Raw genomic sequence first — 18,634 nt, 5'->3', positions numbered from 1 at the left:
AGCTTTGTGGAGAGCTGTTCAGGGGAGTACCCTTCATATTTACATTGGCTGCAGCTATCAGGATATTTGAGGATCAGATTTCCAATGTAGCTGACTTAAAGAAGAGGTGCCATAATGGTTTGGATACTCACATTTTTCTTGAGAGAACAGTGTTCAATTTTCTGATACCTTGCTGCTGCCTTTTGATCTCTGAGATTTACAGAACCAATAGGAAACAACTTTAGGGGGTGGTGAGTTTAAAATATGTTCCCCAGTTTCCATTGTATAAAGTTAAGATGTTTATCATTGCCAAATAGTGGCTGGATGTTATGCAAGTGCTTATCGAGTGCTAAGATGCTGCAAAAATGAGGTGCATGTAAGAATTAAAGGTTGCACGGAAACTTTTACTATTGCTTGAAAAGTGTTATGCTGAATTTTTTGCTTGTTTTTTTTTTAATGTGGTCTTCCTGTATGATAAACACCCCTTCACAGGCCTGGTACACAACCAACAGATGGCTGTTCAGGTACACTGAACACCAAGCAGTGCTGCTGGCACTAATAGTAGAGGATGATATTTTGGATGAGCTGCAGGCTGCAGCTAAGCAGGGATTTCTCTCCAGAATGATGCATTGCATACTGTACCTCTCAGGAGTATCCCACAGGGATTGTCCCCCATGCACTTGAAGCAATGGAAGTGAACCGATGATGGGGAAGGAATGAAAAGTAGTGGTAGGAACACTGCCACCCAGGGGGATGGCTATTGTGTCCCATGCAGTGGGATTCTGCCAGCAGGTTGCCCTTGTGCTAATTCCTATTGTGTCATTTCATTTTTACCTGCAAGGAGACTGACACCAACTGCAGAGAAAATTATGTATGTAGAGAACACACAGCTCTGGGTTGCAGGTAGCATAGAAGAGCTAGCAGTCAAGTTTGTCCTGAGATCAACCTGAGACTGAAGCCTCCACTGCTGTCCTCTGCAGAGTTTCCCCATGCTCTCTCTCAGAGCCCTGCAGGAGCATTTGGATGATGCAGAAATAAGGGCTTTCTTGCCTGTCTTCTCTGATACCTGTTCCCTTTAAACAAGCACCAAAGCACTGTTGGGAGCCAGAGCATCCATTTCTCTTCCCTGAGGAAAGCTCAGCAAGGTGCATTTCTAAAACCATCCCCATCCAAAGCTAATAATTGGAGCAATACATAAACAACTCCTTTATAAACTGCGTGCCAACAAAACTCAACAACGCCCCAAAACTTCAGACAGACCGTGGGAGTGGCTCATTACGATCCTGGGCTGTGCTCATGCTACTTCAGGAATAGCCCTGCTGCATGGTGCTGGGGCACAGTGACTCACCAGGGAGGAGACAAGCGGCCACCCCACAACACCCACAGCTGGCAGTGCCTGTGCAACGTGGGCAGTGGGGTGGTATCGTTACAGGAAGGTGAGCTCGTCTGTGGCAAAAGGAAGTCCTCAAAAAGAGTGTGAGGATTCCCACTGCCAGGCTTTTCCCATCACCCCTGCCTGCAGCTCTCCCTTCCCACCTCGCTCACCCTCCCTTGGCACTGCAGGTGTCACTGCTCATGCAGGTAGCCATAAGCCATTTCCAGCTACACACTGGGTTATTTTCAGGGACGATCGAACAAACTTATGCGTAAAGTAAAAACTTTCAAGCAAGGCAGGCTACCCCTTGGAGGCAGACTGACTTCCCCACAGAAATATGAAAACATACTTGGCTGCAACACATCAGTAACTCATCTTGCCAAAAGAGCAACACTTTGGGGAAGGGAAATGACACAAATAATGACAAAAAGGCTCAGGAAGTTCTGGCTCTCTCCGTACTTTTATGCAACTGCTATCACAGCCAGGATTTGTTTTCCAGTTGTGCAGCAGTTCTCCAGCACTGACTGCAGAACCATCCCTTCACTGCCTGTGTAATGCATGTGAATAAGCACGTCTGATAAGAAGGCAGAGATGAGATAGAAGGAGGAAGCCTCGAGGTGTGTCACTGTGCGTGCATACCTTACGGAGAGGCCTGGTATTTCCTCCTGCACCCATTAACTTGTACATGGGGCCAAAATATTCCTGCCTCAGTGACGAGTGTGGGGTGACATTCAGATGGCATTTACTGGGCAGGCACTTGGGCAGTGGTGCACATTCAGCCACCAGCAGCCAGACTTGGCATCTGTCTGGCCCATGTGCTCATCAGCAGGTGTCCATGCACACCTCATCTGCTGGCAGTGATAGGGAGAGCCAACCAGCAGGCCGCAGAGTAGGCTGCTTGTGGACATGAGTCTCTTCTCATGCATGCTTCTGGGTAGCACAAGCTCTGTGGGCTTAAGAATGACAGGATCACTGAATGGCTGAGGTCAGAAGAGACCTCTGGAGGACATGTGAAAGAAGACCCAACATGGTCACAAAGCCCACTTACCTAAGGGATGAAACAAGGTGGGGAGGCCTGATGGAGACAGTGGGCAATGGGCCATTCGTGCATCAGTGTCCTGGGAAAGCAAAAAATTCTGGATTCAGGCAAGGCAGCGTGGCTCTCCTTGTGAACTTCAGTCATAAGCTGGAACTTGCTTTCTCTTAGACTTCAACTTTTTGTGTGCTCAGCCTTTATATTTCAGTTGGTACTTTCCTTCCAGGTTTTCTGCTACTGATATTACAGTACTTCATCATGCCTTTTTAAACAGGAAAGGTCTTATCTATGTTTAGGAAGTGGTTTTAGTGAATTGATGCTACGTGTAAAGCCATCATAGCAGTCAAGGTGCTCACAGGAGCAACTGGCACCAGAAGACTTGAAGACATCTTGTCTTCTGAAAACATTTTGTCTTCTCAGAAGTGATAATGTGGTTCTGCTTGCACATGCTGTCTCAGACCACATCACCTCTGCCCTAGAAAGATTACAAAATGAGGCAGAGTTTAAGCACCAGGGAAATATGTGCAGTGACTGAATATTGGCCTGCATGGGTGATTCAGCCCAGCAGCAATCCCTGTTGGGTTCTCCTCTCACCAGCCCCAGCCCGCGAGGCTCTGACTGTTTCTTTGAAGTCACACACTCGCCTTGACATAACACCTTCATACCTGGCTTTTGGAGATACCAGTCACCAACTGATACATAAGGCTGCATGCACATTTTCCAGTCTAATTTATAAAGCCAGTCACCTTATGCTTGCAGACTTGTATTTGGACAGATAAATTGACGAATTTTTGAAGCATGGAAGTGCAGGCCCTTGAAGACCCAGTTCTGACTTCACAGTTGTCTCATATGGAGCAGAGGTTGGACTTGCGACACCTCCTGCTCACTGCCTGACCTCAGTGTTGTGGGGCCGCAGGCAGCAGGGGAAAGAAGAGCTGTGCTGCATCCCATTGCCCACTGACACACAGTTCTGGTGGAGAGCAGAGGCTGGTAGGTAAAAGCTGTGGCAGACCTTGTCTCCCTGCAGTCTGCATGCTCACATCTGGCTGATTTGCCCAAGAAGTGGGACCCATCCTCCTTGGCTTGCTCACCAGTGCTCTGACACCTAGCCTTGCTACGTCACAGGAATGTTTTCTATTATTTCCACTTTCCTGTAACACTGAGTCTTCTCCTCTCTATCCCTCCAGGCTACTCCTAGAAAAAACTGAAGAAGGAAGCCTTTTTCCCCCCATTCAGGCATCCTTTGATGTGTTGTGGGGCAGGGACATGCCCAATAGCCATGGCTTAATTATCTGCTGTCCCCTCTCCCTGGAGAAGGGACCACAACATGTCAGTGCTTCTCCAAGTAGCAATAATCACATAAGCACAAACACTGTGATACCAGCATGGCTCTACCTCCTTACAGCCCCTGCAAGGGAAGTTTTACTGAGAGAGGAACCAGGCAGAAAGGCTGGAAGTGTCAGAGCTGCTGGTGCAGGACAAGACTTGTCGTAACTAAGAAGTCACCAAAATGAGTTGAAGAGCAGAATTGGCCTGTGCTGGGACCAACTTCCATGCCGAGTACCCAAGGAAGCTGGCCACCATGGGGCAGATCCTGCACTTCTCATGAGCCAGCACCAAGCAGCCCCACTACGCAGTTTGTGCTGACGGAAGGATGAGAGATGATTTATTTCCACTTTCCCAGCATTGTCAGTGACTCCACCTCTTCTCTCAGACCATGAGGCTGTAAATCCAAATACGCCATCGTTCCACTGCCATCTCATGAGTTAAGGCCATAGAGTGATGCGTCCACCCAAAGGGCACCAAGAAGGTAGAAATGGAGAAAGGCTTGGAGTGTAGACCAGCTGTATTTGTTTCCCTAATGCATTTATCTATAACATGCACACAGGTGCTTTTTTTCAGTGAAACGAATCTCATCCAGACTCCACCTTGCACCTCCACCTTGCAGACCCAGGCACGCTCTTCAGAAACTCCAGGCAGAGCATGCCTGCTATGTGTCTGCTGGGCCAGCACATAGCCACGTGCATTTTGGGAGCTATGTTCCCGCTGGCAATGAGCTCCACGTAGCTTCCCATCACAGGGAATGTCGGCTCTTTCACAACCCTGCAGCCCCCCTAGGCTGACTTCAGCTGTTCCCAGCGTCACACTGTTCACCATATGGCACGTTGCCAGGGATGGGATGCCTTCCTGTTTGTAAAGGGCTTCTAGCTGCTTCCACTTATTTCCTTGCTGTTGAGAGCTAAGCACAGTGTAGTGATTATTTATTTCTGCCTGAGCTCATCTTTCACAGAGTGAAAAAGAAGAGCAGCAGCATCTCCTCTGCGCTCTCTGCCCTACCCTGTGGTTCCCCAGCCCCTGGGGGCTTTCCCCAGCAGGGTTCTGTGCAGTCGCTGTGCGATGCAGGAGATGCCCGGCTGCAGAGCTCACCACAGGCAGCCAGCTCCACAGCTGCAGGCCCAGGGGGAGCTCTGGTGTGGGGCAAAATGAACAGTGAGAACACATGAGATGGAGAGGAAGTGGTTCAGAAACCTTCAAGCTGGAAGGGAGAGTTATCACCTTGCTTTACTTGTTATGTCACACAAGGTAGGAGCCTCTTTGCAGGAAGTTCCCCCGCTCCAGTTCCCTGGAGCAGATGGGGATGAACTCCTCATCATGCCAGTCCTTGGGCATGAAGGTGGAGATGGGGTGGTGACTCCATTATGGGGAATGCCTCCATTTCATGCCCTCCTCAACAACTTTCTTGGAAAATCTGAGGCTCTTGGGCTGAAGTTCTCTATGCACAAGAACAGTGCAGAAATGAGCTGGCAGACTGGAAAGTTGAATTTGAAAAGAACTCTCAGGCTTCACTTGAATGCAGAGAAAAACTCTGACATTCTCAGGCACTTCTCACTACTCTGGGACATCTAAGTTAGCTTTATTTTAAAGACTGGAAGCTGGGGGATTTCCTGAGAGCCTGAAGGAGGAACGTGTCTGGAATCAGGTCCTAAAAAAGGCTTAGGAACTGAAGTCAGGAACTGATCAGCTGATGTCATGCTAACATCATGTCTGAGGGCTCCTCCTCTATTTTTTTTTTTTTCCATTATGCATATACTTCCCTAGAAACTGGAGGTAAACTTGAACAAACTGAGAGGATGTAGCAAAAACACTGTCAGGGAAAATGTCTGCACTGTCTTGGTTTGTGCAACGCCCCCAGCATTGCTGCAAGCAGACCTTGCACAAAAGAGGAAGGTTCCTGTGGTGAGTTCTTTCTCCACTTAACCCACGCTTTGCTCTTTGTTTTGATGTCCCTCAGCTGCTCAGTTTCTTTTTTCCAGCTTCTGCAGTTTTCTTCTTGCACCTGAAAGCACACTAATTCATCTCATCAGAGATGGAGCCTTCCCAAACTTTATTCTTTGTCTCGCAGGGCCAAATAGATTCTGCATTTGCTATTCAGAACACAAAGCAGTGGCTCAACAGACGACAGCAAAAGGAAGGTGTAAGAGACAGAGACGTGCAGCCCACAACAGTGATGCCACATCCTCACCATTCCTTTCCTCATCGTCCTCATCTGATGAGGAGGAGAGCATTGAGAGTTATTGGAAGTGCAGGACTCTTAGAAGTCATCTACCAATAAATTTCCAGGAGGATGAGTTGAAGGGAGATCTTAAGGACTGAATGAAAACTTTTTCAAGTCTGGCTGATGTTGATCCAGTGCAAATCAATTGTTTGGTATGATTTGATGCCCTGGATGGCCTTTCAGACTGTATTTCAGCTTTAAAAGAGAAGGCCATTTTTCCCATTCTTTATCCAGAAATATTTGAGAGATTTGAAATTCTATGGTCCACTAGGAACTGCAAAAACCCGGGCTGCTTGTGCCCTTTTTAGATGTTTTGGATGTCCCATCCCTGGAGGTGTTCAAGACCAAGCTGGATGTGGCCCAGGACAATCTTATCTAGTGCTTGATCTAGTAGTGGTCATCAACCCTGCCTGCGGCAGGGGGGTGGAACTAGATGATCTTTGAGTCCCTTCCAACACAAGCCATTCTATGATTCTCGACAAGCTTGCCACTTATCCCTGACAGGGGAAGGCCCTGCCAGCCCACAGACCATTCTGTCACCCTTGCTATCAAGGAGTCTGTTTGTTTTTTTTCTCCTGTGTGGCCAGTGTCCATGCATGCAGGCATCATACTAGCAAATGGCTGGGGGATGAGTTGCTGGGGGATGAGCTGCTGGAGAGGAGCTCTGCAGAGAGGGTCCTGAGCGTCCTGGTGAACGGCAGGTTGGCCATGAGCCAGCAGTGTGCCCTCGTGGCCAAAAAGGCCAATGGCATCCTGGGGTGCATTAAAAAGAGTGTGGCCAGCAGGTCAAGGGAGGTGATCCTCCCCCTCTACTCTGCCCTGGTAAGGCCTCATCTGGCATACTGCATCCAGTTCTGGGCTCCCCAGCACAAAAAAGACAGGAAAGAGTCCAGCAGAGGGCCACAAAGATGGTGAGGGGCCTGGAGCATCTCTCCTATGAAGAAAGGCTGAGTGAACTGGCTCTGTTCAGCCTTGAGAAAAGAAGACTGAGAGAGGATCTAATCCAGGTCTATAAGTATCTGAGGTGTGGGGGCCATAGTGGTGAGGCCAGTCTCTTTTCAGTGGTATGTGGAAACAGGACAAGGGGAAACACAAGCACGTCTCTGCTTCTGCAGCAGAACTGCTGCCCTGCTTTGCAGCTCATGAAGTCAAGGAGAAAAGCCTGCTGGCTACCACCTCCAGGGAAAGGTAGGCCATTGCCAGTGCCCATTCAGTAACACAGGAGCTGAAGTTCCTCTCCGAAATTGTCATTATTACCCCTGCTGTAATCGTATTTAGAGACTGCCATCACAATACAAAATTCTCAATGACCAGTTCAACAAACACAGATCAAAATTACTTTCTTTCCCATTGCCAAAGTGAGGTATGCTTTCCATCACCACCGCAGTACCATTCTCCTTCCTGCCCTCCATCAAGCATACAGCCCTGAAGAGACACTCTCCCTGCTGTTATACCACACAAGCTGATTTCATGTCTTTTATCAGAAGACCAAGGTTCTCCTCATTTCTTCTGTTTTACTACCTGGGCTGTTTATGTGTAATGCTCCTCAGTTTCTTGAAGTTATTTTTTGTTGTTATTCTTTTTGCCTGTCATCACCATGCTAGTGGAAATAGACACCATTTTCTCATTTACTGTAATGTTTCCTCAATAAATGACCTTATCAGCATGATACTTCCTTTCTCCTTGACACACATTCTTCTTGTATCCCCTGCTTTATCTTATTTCCCTCTTCCTGTCTTGTAAGACTAGGCAGAGCAAGCTTTTTTCAACTGTTAAAATTTGGAGCTCAATGGGAAGTGGCCCAGATGACAGAACATGAGCTGCAAGGATAATTCCCTGCCCAGACAGGATTTTTTTATTTATTTAACTTGAAGCATCCTGGATTTGGCTCAGACCCAGAGCTCAGTTTTCCAGGTGGATAGATTTCATTCTGTGAATGCCTCCTTCAGGTCTTATATCCCCAGACTGTCCTTAAAGAACAAAATCTTAAATCATCTGTTTGTTTTCAGTGCACAGCCAGGACTGTGCAACCCTTCTCTATGGCCATAAAACTCCACTGGACATCACCTAAAACTCCATCCCTTGAAGCAGCTTCCATAACTGTTCTGCAATGGCCTATTCCAGTATGAATTCCTCACAGGCATTTGATGTAACATGAAGAAAAATCTACGGCCTTTCACTACTCCTAAATGATCTTTTCAGTTTCAATTCCACACTTCACGTTGTTGTTGGAAAACATGTTTGCTCTGCAGAAAAAGCCATCTTTGCAAGAAGTGTGCAGTGCATCATCAGATCTGCCCCTCCCCTCCCCATCCTGACCACAGGCTAACACCAAATCTGTACTGAATCACAGAATCACAGAATCACCCGGGTTGGAAGGGACCTCAAGGATCAGGTAGTTCCAACCCCCCTGCCTAGCAGGGCCACCAAACATACACATTCAGATCAGGTTGCCCAGGACCCCGTCCAACCTGGCCTTAAACACATCCAAGGACGGGGCATCCACAACCTCCCTGGGCAGCCCGTTCCAGGGCCTAACCACTCTCCTTGTATAGAACTTCCCCCTAACATCCAACCTAAATCTTCCCTCCTTCAACTTCGATCCATTTCCCCTAGTCCTGCTGTTGTCAGCCCTTTTGAAGAGTTTACTCCCCTCGTGGGTGTAGGTTCCCTTCAGGTATTGATAGGCTGCAATGAGGTCACCCCGCAGCCTTCTCTTCTCCAGGCTGAACAAGCCCAACTCCCTCAGCCTGTCCTCATAGGGGAGGTGCTCCAGCCCCCTGATCATCTTAGTCGCCCTCCTCTGGACCCTTTCCAAAATCTCAATGTCTTTCTTGTACTGAGGGCTCCACACCTGGACACAGTACTCCAGATGGGGCCTCACAAGAGCCGAGCAGAGAGGGACAATCACCTCCCTGTCCCTGCTGACCACCCCTCTCCTGATGGAGCCCAGGATCCCATTTGCCTTTCGAGCTGCCAGAGCGCACTGCTGGCTCATGTTCAGTCTCTCGTCCATCAGGACCCCCAGGTCCTTCTCTGCCGAGCTGCTCTCAAGGACCACTCCTCCCAGCCTGTACGGGTGCCTGGGGTTCTTCCGGCCCAAATGCAAAACCTTGCACTTTGCCGAAGTGAAGTGACTGAAGTGACCGTGAAAAGGAGACTATCATTATTTTTACCAAAGTAGGCCTTCTTGCTGAAGGAAAATGTGAGGGAATACTGCCTAGGTGAGGACAGAGGATGCCTAGGCTCTATCCCAGCAACAGAGCATTAGCATGGGCAGGTAAGGTTCAGCCTCCTGTTCAGCAAATCTGATGTTTCTCAGTTCTTTGGCAAAATGAGAGTTATTATGTATTTTGAGACCTCCAGACAGGAATTCCTTCTGAAAAGAGAAACACTGTTACTCAGAAACATTTTCTGCTCGGCAAGAAGCATCTGAACAACACCCTCAGAAATAAGGTCTAATTTCTGGGTGATTCTGTGGGGATCCAGGAGTTGGACTCAATGATCCTTTTGGGTCCACTTCTTGGAATATTCTACATGTCTATCATGTTATGAAAGCTGGAACTGTCCTGAGGATGCTGACACCAAGTGGGTATTTCAGATGGAGGAAAAAGTATAGGGCTGATTCACAGGCATAGATAAGTGTCAGAGTTTGGTTTTCGTTTAGCTAAGCAAAACCAAATTATCTCATAATGCCCATTTTGTTTCTGAAACTTCCTGACGCTGCCTGAACCTAAAATATCCTGAGAATGGCCTTTCTTGCTGCTTTTTTACTTCTGTTTTCTGATGTAACTAGAAACCAGAAGCTCAGATGAGCATGACAATGAAAATGGTGGTGACAGAAGAAAGAGAATGACATGTACTCCTTTGAACTACTGATGAAAAAAAAAGCTAAGATTCCCAGCTTCATCCAAGCTTTTGGTGCAGCTTGCAGAGAGCAGCTGGTGTGACTGCAGGTACCATCCCCAGGGCAAGAGCCAGCTCGCGTGCCTGCAGGCTGGCTGCCTGTTGAGATGCAGGTATTAAATATTAAACTGCTGACATTGACTACGACTGGCCAAAACAGAGCATTGCAGCTTCTGAGACTTCCATTTTTACTCCCCCTCCTTCCCCTCTGTTCCCCCCCCCCCAGGTTATGCTGATATTGTCAGGATGCAGTTTTGACATGTCCTTCAAGATCCCCTCCAAGACCTTGCCTTGGATGGGAGAGGGGTGCACTGATGCTGGGCTCCACTTTTTGTCAGAAGACTTCTATCTCAGCCTAAGCTCTTCAGGCCTGTCAGGATTTGTGGGCATTTCCACTGGTAGGAGAAGAGAGTGATGCAATCCTGACCTTTCCTCTGCAAAGCCTCCGTGACTGTGTGAACTGCCTGGTAGCATCCTTGGCTCCAGGAGGAGTCAGGCCAAGCAGATGGGTCAATATTCATCATACCAAGTTAGTACTCTGCCCTTGCAGCATCCAAGTAACAGTGGTCTGGGGAATGGGAGATACACTGTTTGGGCTTCTGTTTCTGAGAAATGGAGCAGAGAAGCTCCAGGGACTGTTGGCAATGAGTACTGGCTTTCCCCAAAGCGATGTTGACACCATGTTGATAATGGCACAGCAAATGCTTGCTGACATAATTCCTCGGGTGCTGCACAGCATCACCTTGCTCACTGAGCCTTGCAGTAGGCAAGCAGGGTTTGCGGGGGGCAGTGAAGCATCTGAGGTGCCCATTTCTCTTAGCTACAACTAGCAGTTAGAAATTGAAAGACTGTCATCTAGACTACAGACCATTACTCCTCTTTCTTATCTCATGGAGCACAAATTCATCCAGATCCTCACTGCATGGCAAGGGGCTGTGGGAGATAAAAAAAAAAAAAAAAGGCAAACTATTGAGAGGGTGGCACAAGGACAAGCAGCCCATGGCAATGTGCTTTCGCTCCCCAGCAAAGACATATTCTTGCTGCAGAGATATGACCAGACCCTACCTATGTCTGCATTCATCCTTGACTCAAAGGAGACAATGATTTATCCCTAGCAAGGTGTGACATTTACTGAGTCACTGAGGAGATCTGAGGCACAGGCACATGTCAAATCCATCAAGCCCATTAAGCTGATATTTCAGATGATGGATATGGGTACTGGAGGAGCAGTGGAAAAGTTGGACATGGTGGGGACTACATAGTTGGACTACATGACCCTAGTGGTCCTATCCAATCTTAATGATTCCATGATAAGTTTCCTGGCCCCAGCAGGACCTGCTGTTTCTGCTGTGAGGTACAGGTATTACTTTGTTTTTGGGATGCCATCTCTGCTCCCTACCACCATCAGCAGCAGAGCAGAAAGCAAACAGGAACATGTGGGAAACAGGCATTCTTGGCCTTGGAAACTTCAGTAATATGCCAAAACATGTGAAGTAATTAACCCTTGTGTGATTTCACGGTTGTGTGTGATGGGCCAGAAAACACCAATTTGTTCAAACCCTTTCTAAAATTGAGCTGGAACTGAAACTGTGCAGATTGCCTGACAACAATGAATCACGGATCATTTATACAGAAAAACAAGTTAATCACATTTACAGCACATAATGAGGAGATATGCCTGCCATAGCATCCCCAGGGAGTAGCTTAACTCCAGAATGGTGAGTGACTTCCTTGCAGAAGATACTGACTGCATATAATGTTAAATTTACTTTTCTTCATGGCCTCTCTTCATTTGCTCTATTCTCCCTTATATACATACATGCTTGCATCAAGCTAAATTAATGTTAATCATGCGAGCAGGATTGTTCCCCAAGGGCAGAGATGTGCCAGGGCTGGGATGCATCCTGGAAATGAGCCTGGACACTTCTGTTCCCATGTGACATGGCAAACACTGCTCTGGGCACCATGGTGTTGTTCTGGCCAGCTGGCAAGCTCAGGTAGCTGCAGCAGGTATGATGGGATGTGATTCTTGGCATGGCCACATTGGCAGGCAGAGGTCCTCCAGCTGCCTTTACATCCCCAGCCCAGCACGTCGCTTCTGTGTCTTAAAATGAATACAAGTATACTGTGGTTTATCTCCTCTGATGGAAAGAAAGCAAGTGATGACCAGCAACAGCCCAACCTGTGGTTTCTACCCCATACGGTTATATATAGGCAGGGGAAGTTAGGCAGTTATTCTGGCAGTGTACAAGGCAATATTAACACAATATGTGAGGTCTTTTCTTCTCTCCTGGCTGATATTTCTGCAGATGAGGTTGAATTCCAGGTCAGTTTCGGACAGAGCAAGCCTGAACCTATAAGCCTGCACAAATCCTCAGACTTGGCTTTGTTTGAAAACTTCGATCGCCATCTAGTGATATCGCACGTAAAGGAACATTTCGGGAGCTTAGCGGCTCCCACTGGCCAGTTTCCTTCTCAGAAACCGATAAGGAAAAATGACTGACTGACCGAGAGCAGAGCCACTGCCACTGCTGTGCCCTTGATGAGATGGCTTGGTGCACGGTGCACCAAGGTCCTGCTGTCCTCTGAGGATGTCATCTTTCCAAAATGTGGCTCAGCCTCCAGGGACAGCGAGGAGGGCCCAAAGGTTGTGTGCTTCCAGTGGATACAGTGCCGCTCAGTCACACTCTGCTCTCTGGGCAGCCCCTCTGGACACAGCAACCAGAGAGCAACCAGGCAGTGCTTCTCCATCACAGAGCAAGATCTGAGCAAGGCTTGCTTCAAAGCCCTAAGTACAGTGTGATCTCACTGGCATTTCACAGGTTAAACCAGCAATATAAATATGTGGTCATTGGGAGCATTTAATTGGCATTCTGGCTTTACTGCCATGAATGTAGGTCAGGCCTTTAAAAGCCATCAAATGCAAAAGTTAATTGAAGCAGAGATGAAACATAAAATACAGAGCAGCTACATGTTCTGTACACAAAAATAAACTCATTAAAATGTTCAGCAGAAAATGCCATGCATTTGTCAATTATTCCACCAGGGATGCAAATGCATTCATTGCATTTATGAATTTTCTTAAATACAAAACTTTCAAGAGACGCCTTGAGATATTTGTGCAGTGGAGCAGGAGGACCTAGATGCACAGGAAGAAAAACTAAATACTTGTGTGAAAAGGTTAAGGAACAGCTGTTAAATAACATCCACAGCTTGCCACAATTCTTGGAGGGGCTGGTATAGGTGGTGTCAGATGAGCCCTGCTGCAAAGCTGGAACACAGAATCCTCTGCTCTGCTCCAGGTACTCTTCCCCATCCCCACGCAGGGCACATCTCCCTTTCACTCCTGCCTGGAAATTTATCTGACTTTAAAAAGATGTCACAATAACATCAAATAATCTGGGGAATGAGCAGGCAGGGATGGGGAGATGGGATGCTTTTGGCTGCACTTCTGTAGAGTCTCTGATCCCAAACGTGCAGTCTCTGAGTGTTGTGGAAAGACACCCTGATAAACATAGCTTTTAGTTTTCTTTCCCTTTGATTTTGAAGTCCAAATTCATTTTCCTGGAATTTCTTCTAATTTCACTCCCTCCTTTTGAGTTTCTTCCTCCCTCTACTTCACCGTTGGGTACTCAAGTGCAATAATAAACTCCTGCTCTTGCTGGCAGCTGGGTGGAGCCAGGAAGTCTCTAGGAGTGATGGGCATCTGCCGATTCACCAGCTGCTGTGCGAGTGCCATCAGCACTTTCTTCTCTCTGTGCATCTGCTGATGTGCAGCATTTCTACTTCTCCCTTTGTTTCTTGGTCTCACTTTCACCCAAACAACTTTTGCCCTTCACTAGCAGTGCTCAAAGCTTCACTGGGCACAAGTCAGTCCCCGGTTCCCTTTCTGTGCAGTGCAGGAGGAAGCAACTGAGGCAGCTGAGATCAAATGGGCTGCAGCACTTTTCCGGTGCTGGGGGCCCTAATTCCTGCACACACTGCACTGAGGTGACTGCTCAGAGGCCTTCCTGCCTGCTTCACTCTGACTAGCTTGTGCTGTTCCCCAGCTCTCCAGATTCTATCTGTGCCCATATGCTCTGAGCAGCCTTTTTCTTTTCCTTTTTTCTTTTTCACTTTTCTTTTTTTGTTTTTCCTTTTTCCTTTTCTTTCTTTTTTCCTTTTTCTTTTGCCATTCTTCAATGGCAAAAATTTACAAACTCTTTGTTGAGACTTTCTTCGACTTTCCAGTGGGGTCACTTGTGAAGGAAGGCAGTGAATAGAAACAAAAAAGCTAGGATAAAAATAAATAAAATGAAGGAAATGACCTTTAAAAACAAGGAGATACACAAAGGCGTATGGAATTGAAAAAGAGTTTATTAATTGCTATTTGAGCTGAACTGGGACATATATTTGTATTTTAATCTTGGTCAGAATTATAAAACAAAGGCTTTTGGACTGCCCTTAGTTTGTATCACTTAGAAGTTTCATCACTTCTAAGTAGTATTTTTGAAAATTAATTAATTGTCAGAAACTGCCCACTACGTGCAGGGGGTTTCCAGTGGATTTCAAACCAGTACCTAAGAATAGCTGTCGTAAGTTAGCCTCATACTCAAAATCCACAAGCTACTTACCAGTGAAATCTCTTTTTGAGAACTTTGCAAACAAAAACTACTGATCACTTCCGTTTTGCCAAGACCAAAAGTTTGAACATGGTCTATTCATTGTAAAATACACAAGAAAACAGTTTACAGATCAGCAGTTATCAACAACTCCTCTTCCAGCATTAAGCAAATAATCCTAATAATAATGTATGAAACAACACCTCCAGCAAAATCACTTTTTCTGTGAAATTTTCGATCAGAAAACAAACAAACAGTTTTCTGAGTCCATCTCAAGTACTGATTTGGTTTTTTTTTTGTTGCAAGAAGACAACAGGGCTGTCCCTGGCTCTTCCTCTCCTGGCATAAGAAATAATCCAACCATTCTCCTGTGTTCAGAAGCCTGAGCTGTGCAGGCTCACCACAGTGCTTTAGTGGAAATAATGCTTATGCCATGATACCACAGGTTTTTAGAGCGTGGGCCCCAGGAGAAGAGGAAAAGGACTAAAAATAGCATAGGAAGCCAACTCGTCCTCTCTCACTGGTGGCCCATGACCATGTGCACCGTCACAGGCAGTGATGGGCCACTCTTGGGCCACTGCTACAGCATGGGCCACTACTCACACATGGGTCACCCTTCCAGTACCAGCCACCACTGCATAGGCCACCACTCCCATATAGGCCACCATTCCAACACAGACCACCATGCCTGTGTCGAGACCATCATTCCAGCATGGGCCACCAGCCTCCTGGGCTGCCATTGCATTGCCATTGTGGTCCACTGCTACAGTTTGAGCCACCACTCCAAGATGGGCCACCTCTCCAGTATGGACACTCACTCCAGCATGGGCCACTACACTGTCCCAGTGACAGAATATTTCAGCAGACCTCTGCCAAAACGCTGCTACATCCCAAAGCTTCCTCACCAACTGAATGCAGGAAGAAAATCTTGCATCCCTTTGAGTGTTGGAAGGCATGTCCAACATTTGGTATGGGGAGATATTTAACAGACAACTTGTTCTCAATGTCAAAGTACATTTTGAGAAGTAGCATACAGTGGGTTTTGAGCTAATATGAAGTCCTACAAACTCCTGTAATCACAACTTGCAAAACGAATTGGTGTTATGTAATAAGCACAAGCCGGTAAGGATAAATGAAGTCAATACCTGTGCTTGTGGCTCAGAAGAAAAGATAATATACCTGAAAGGAAGCAAAACTCATCCCACCCTGGAGATTATCACTATCCAGCCATATAAACATCGCTTTGCTAGTAAAGCCACACAACACTGTTAACTGGTTGATACATTAAACAGGAAGTATGGATTTCCCAGAAGCTCATCTCACTTCCTCGACAACTGTGCAAGGGCTTACCCATGTATGCATCCATTTTGGTATCTCTCTTCTTCATCTACAGGCAGGACTGTGAAGGCTGAGCTGAACTGATTTCTGCAAACATCTTTGCTTTTGTTGGCAAGAAGCTCCTGTACCAGGTGAAGAGAAATCACGCAGTAAGGAGTCGCCTTCACTCAAAAAAGTTTATTAGTTTATAAAAAAAAGGCCAGGAAGTTCCTCCCTGCCTGGTTATAATGCCACTTCCTTCAGCCTGCAAATTAAAGCTGCCCTTTGGCTGCTCTGCTCTGTATACACTGCAGTGCTTATTAAATAACATTCGACTGAAAAGGATCTGGAAAATCAAATAGAGTTTACTACTAGTTGATAACGATAGAGGAAACTACATAAAGATAAGCGCTTTCATGTTTCAATAACAACAACAAGACCTATAAAAATAATCTTCAGTATACAATGTCATTTCCTTGAAGTATAAACCACCAGTCCTGTCTTCTGCAAGCCTGGAACTTGCATCTCAATAAAAGGCATACACAAACCGCTTATTTACCACTGGCAGCTCAGCAAAAGCTTTAGCTTGTGGAAGTTTCCAGTGAAAGGAGTTCTCAGTCACTTGAAGTTTTCCAAATCTTTTTACTATTAATACATTTTGTAACTGTTGGTTTAAGGGCCACTACACCTCTGTCATTAGCAGCTGATTTTAGGAGCAACTCTTAAATTGGTGTAAGTTTTCACAGACTTTACCTTGCTTCTTTCAGAGTGACATTTCCTGGATTTTAGGGGAGAGTGGTCAGTTCTTTTCCATAATTTGGGCAAAAATGGATTGCTTCTATTTAGGACCAAGTGAAAATCATATGTTTCCATTTAAACTGCTGTTTGGGATTGAGGTGGGGATGAGTTGGCACTGGGAGGATGGAAGTGTCTCATGCTGGACGCTGTGGGAATAGCATCTTGGCATTTTGTGTGTAGGTGAGCTCACCATCCGGGCAGGCTGGGGTGGGGAATTGGTTTTGCAAGTATGCCTGTATGTCACTTTCACAGACGAGCATTTACAAAACTAAACACTGCTAACGCTTTCATTAAACATCAAGCAAAAAAAATCTTGCAACTCTCTCTCTCAGGTTCATTTATTTTCAAGCTAAAATCAAAGGTAGTGTTTGCCGATACAATATACACCAGCAACTTGTATGACTGTAGAGTGGAAGTCCTCAGAAGCTCTTCCATTTAAAGACAACACACCCTAAAACGCTTCGTATAATTTTCCTTCCTCTTTAAATACCAGCACATCCAAGCTGTTGCAACGAAGCTTTCAAATTACCCCAAATTCTGCAATAGATTTTTTTTTTCTTTTCTCTTCTTTTTGACATCCTAACTGTTGAAATCAGCAGATATTTATGCAAATTTTGTATGGCCGCTGCTGGGAGGTCGCCGTGCTGTACTGGGGAATGACCAGAATGACCTCGACCACTTTGTGGTCTCTGCTCTCATCTGGACTTCGATCCCGCCCCTCGCCCCGCGTTGTGCGGCCGTCCACCCAATTCCCCCAGCGCGGCCTGCCCTTCCCGCAGCCCTGCGGCCTCTCAGTGCCCGCGCTCCGGGCGATGTGCGGCGGCCCGCAGCCGGCAGGGGGCAACGCGTCCCCGGCCTCGGGCAATGCTGGGCGCCGCGCTCTGCCCGCGCTCTCCGGCAGCTGCATGCCGCGCTCCGGCCGCCCCGGGGGGGGGGGGGGAGGAGGCTGTACAGCACTGCCGGCAGTGGCAAGCTGGGGCTCTTGGAAGCTCAGTGCCGCAGGAGCTGATGGCGATGGCCTCTTCAAAATGCGCGTGTTCTGCACCCATCAGAAGCAGCTGTCTGCTCTCCTTGTCTTACCTGCTTTGTCTCCAAGAATGCAGCCATGGGGGCAGCTTGTATGCATTTCCAGCCAAGTACCTGGTGCCCTGCAGAAAGTCTCGTCATGCACAAGAGTGGAAACATTTGACTGAATCATGAGCATTTCTCATTAAAAAAAAAAAAATAATAAAAATGTTTCTTTTCACTCTAAAGATATGCCTTCATATCAGTTTAGATTATCCATACCTAAGTCCTTTCAGACATCTGATATAGACTTGGCTCAAATGCAGTGCATGAGGCAGTAAGTGCCAGAGATAACGTGCTATCGAAATTCCTTTCTTCTGTTCATTTTAAAATTGTCTTTAAAAGTGTAACTTTTCAGTTCTATTGAGTTACACAATTCTAGTGTTTCTCATGACTCAAAAATTCTGTGAAAAACATAGAATCAGAGAATTGTTTGATTTGGAAAGGACCCTTAAAGGCTATCAGGTCCAACCCTCCCGCAATGGACAGGGACACCTACACTAGATCAGGTGCTCAGAGCCCCATCCAACCTGACCTTGAGTGCCTCCAGGGACAGGACATCCACTACACCACTGGGCAACCTGTGCCAGTGCCTCACCACCCTTATAAAAATCTTGCTCCTTATATGCAATCTAAATTTCACCTCTCTTAGTTGGAAGCCATTCTTCCTTGTCCATCAAAACAGATCCTGCTGAAGAGGATCCGCCCCCTTCTCTCTTACAGTTCCTCTTTAGATACTGAAAGGCCACTCTCACATCTCCCCGGATACTTCTTCAGGCTGAACAGCCTTTATCTTTTTTACCTTTGTAGCCATTTTACTATTCCTGTCTTGCAGCTCTCATTATCTCTGCATCATTTCTTGAGACTGACTGACCAGAACTGAACAAATTCCAGTCAGGGCAGACTTGACACTTGCTGAGCATTATAAAATACTTCTTCATAAGGTGGGGTGGAGGAGATGCAAGGGGATAGTTTAGAGGCATGGATCTAAGTTTTCTAGG

This window comes from Centrocercus urophasianus, unplaced genomic scaffold (assembly GCF_019232065.1).
Source record: "Centrocercus urophasianus isolate 14NV4802_14NV808 unplaced genomic scaffold, USGS_Curo_1.0 seq_16, whole genome shotgun sequence".
Lineage (NCBI taxonomy): Eukaryota > Metazoa > Chordata > Aves > Galliformes > Phasianidae > Centrocercus > Centrocercus urophasianus.
This window is presented reverse-complemented; position numbering follows the sequence as displayed.